This window comes from Fukomys damarensis, unplaced genomic scaffold (genome assembly GCF_012274545.1).
Source record: "Fukomys damarensis isolate Sample0158 unplaced genomic scaffold, DMR_v1.0_HiC HiC_scaffold_16, whole genome shotgun sequence".
Classification (NCBI taxonomy): Eukaryota; Metazoa; Chordata; class Mammalia; order Rodentia; family Bathyergidae; genus Fukomys; species Fukomys damarensis.
Genome location: NW_022900928.1, coordinates 68,809,417 through 68,812,714, shown reverse-complemented (window position 1 = coordinate 68,812,714; position 3,298 = coordinate 68,809,417). Strand labels below are relative to the sequence as shown.

Sequence of the window (3,298 nt, the reverse complement as noted above, 5' to 3'; positions counted from 1 at the left end):
AACTGAGCTGAAGATGCTGAAAGGGATAAAGCAAGTGTGGAGATCTACATTATCACTCTGTGCTCCCCTCCCCCTTGTTCCTTACTTACTATAAAAGACTCTTGCCCACCTGTACATTGTGAGATGGTAATTTGAGACAAATGGGCCTCTCCATCTTTTTATAGATAGCTTTAAATAAATCTCTTTTTTTCTTCTTACCAAAATATATGAGCTCGTAGCTGGGTGTGGTGGTACACACCTGTAATCCGAGCACTTGGGTGGCTGAGGCAGCAGGATTACCATAAATTTAAAGCCAGCCTGGGCTACATAGTAAGTTCAAGGCTAACCTGAATTAAATGGTGAGATCCTGTCTCAAAACACAAAACAAAACAAAAAATGATATATAAATGGCTTCCTTTGATTTGGTTGGCTATGAGTATATGAACCTAAGCATGTAAACCTGAATGACCAGTAGTAATACAAGCACACACTCCTGTTGGCTGAGTAGTATAATCCATGCTACCTACATGATCTCAACACCAGCAAGTCAAGACTTTACTTTAAAGTAGTTTCAGGTTGTCATTGCCCTTATAAGCCTGGCAGAGACAAATCAAATCCTCACTCTAGAATTCTTGTGAATTCATGTAATGCCTTGCTTTCAGGTCTTTCATATCTAGGATATCTATGAGTTGTGGTCCTGAAGTATACAGGATCTCCAAAGTGTTGGATGCTGGACAAAGTGAGTGAGTGATGTATTTGCCCTTTATACATTTGTGGCACAGTCCAGCTGTTCCCTCTCACCTGTTCCCTGAGGACAAGATTCATATGTGCTCTGACTGGAAAGAAGTAAAGGAATCTTCATGCAACATTTCTTAAGATTAAGGGGAGACTCCACTCTAATGTTAGCCACCTTGCCAGTTTTACGTATGGATAAAACCAATGAGAATCTTCATCTGATGTGTGAACCAAGGGTCATCTTGCTGTTCACCAAAATATGCCTGAGGAGACTGAGTTCTTAGGAATGAGAAAGATCTCTGTGGCCCCCACTTAGATTGCCATCCTCCAGACTGATTGGGAGCTTAGCCAAATTAGTTAGGCATTTTAATCAAGTTCTAATTAATTTAGGTATGTTGACAAGCACTAACCCGTGATCACCAACAGGAATAAAGAGACAGAAGCAGGTAACATGACGCTTTTGATGTGGCTCATGTGAAACATATCAGTGGCAACAGCTTTGCCACCAGGCTTTCCAATATATTTATCACTGGAGAAGGCAAGAACCCATTGATTTTCCTGACCCAAAAAGAGGCACTGGCTTCACAATTGCTAAATACAGGCAGAGACTTTTAGCCAAATAGAGCACTGGATGAAATGATCTCCAGAAGAGAGAAGTGGGGACCTCCTTGTGGCTAAAGATATAACAGTATGAAGAAAAAAAGTGAAACATTTTTTGAGAATTTCTATGCACTCATAATTTTTTTTAAAAAATTACTGAATCTAAAAAACCAAGTCCAAAAGAACAAAATTCACCAGAAAAGGTAAAAGATCAGACCCCCAGAAGATTAATATTATAATGTATTGTGTATGAAGGATGTTTAATTTACTTAAATTTTAAGTGTTTGGATGAATATGCAAATCTTTTAAAAATCATGTTGAATGGAAAAAGCTAGTCCAAAATCAGTAAAATAGAGAAATTAATTTTAGTCTGTTCCCCTAACCCAATACTACAGAGTGGTTTTAAATACCCATTATACCATACACATCAACATTCATGAATCTCTGAAATATAATGATAAGTGGAAAATATAAGACAGGTTGCTATTCAAAATAAGGTGTCCAAACCCATGTCACCATTATGGAAAATACAAATTTTAACAGTTTATGCAGCAGTTTCTTCTGTGGTAGCTTTTTTGGGGGGTATGGTTTTTTGATAGCCACAGAGTTTTTTTCCTAATGACTTCTGCTTCTTAACATCAGCAACCCTCCTTTTTTTCTCCCCGGTAGGCTCCCTTCCCTGCACCTGCTTCTTATTTGATTTGGCTGTTAGTGTTGCTGCTGCAGCTGCAGCTCTAGCCACAGGACTTTGTGACGTCTGACCTGGTGAAGAATGGTGTTAGAGCACATGGCCTTTGCATATGCATTTAGTTTCTGCATAATTCTCATGTTCTTCAGTGGATCCTTCTTCAGGCCTCAATGATAAATCATCTTGCATGGTGCTCAGGGGACTCTGGATGTCCGAACTTTTCAGATTCTGCTGAGGTCTAGATTGATTGCCTTGTTCATGGGCAGGTTATTGTTACTCTTGAGGGAAGCATCTTTAAACCAAGTGCAGTGCAATTAATCTAGTTTCCAGACAGCCCTTTTGGTTCAAATGCAGAAATGTCCTACATGCCCACCAGGAAGAAGTTTCAAAATATTCACTTTGCTTATATTAAACAGACTAATGCTAGGATATCTCCGACAGCCTTGATGATACCATTGTCTTCATTATAGATGCAGAATGCCCTGCACTGGATATGATGCCAGTTTCTCATTTTGCCCCTTTCCAGTCTCAATTGCTGAGAGGTATAAACCTTTATTGATATAATTCTGGGCTTAAATTTTGTAAGGAGCAAAATACACTGCTTGGTCTTCTTGTAACCTTTAACTTTATCTTTGACTATCAAAGACTTCAATATGATACCCTTCAGACATGACCACTGCTGGTAGGGCTAAGACAGCAAGGGCAGAGCAGAGAGCATACAACTATGGGGTTGTGTTCACTCTGCCAGTGATGCTGGGTTTTGCTTGGTGCAAATAAGCAGACTTCCTGACACATATTTCCAGAGTCACTCTGGCCAGAAAAGTGGGTTCCACTCCCTCAAATTCTGGTAATAGATAGATCTTCCAGCACAATGAGTGTCAGCACTGGTCTGATTACCTGCTAATTCACTGACAGTATAGGAGTTTTTAAAGTACAAATTTCAAGACCAGGACAAATTAAACTTTTTTGTGTGTGTGTGGTACCGGGGATCAAACTTGGATCCTTGCGCTTGTGAGGCAGGCCACCGAACCATAAACATTTTATTATTTAGGGATGCATCATATATTGTAAAACTATTTTTAAAGTAGCTGAATTTTAAATTTTAAATTATGAATCATAGTGGTGATTTATCCACATAGGAAATAGGATCAGAGAGGGTTGGCTTCAAAGATTTGTCTGGTTTTATTAATCATCACCAGAAGGTGGTGATTATGCTGGTGTTTGTTTTTAATGAACATTATTGAAATATGCAGGCAACTTCTATTACTTATTTTTATGTGATTTTTTATTTATAAA

At 38.7% G+C, this 3,298-nt stretch overlaps 1 pseudogene; it reads right to left on the bottom strand.

Moving 5' to 3' along the window:
• Positions 1 to 1,858: 1,858 nt before the first annotated feature.
• LOC104865756 lies at positions 1,859 to 2,942 on the bottom strand (annotated as a pseudogene).
• Positions 2,943 to 3,298: the final 356 nt, after the last annotated feature.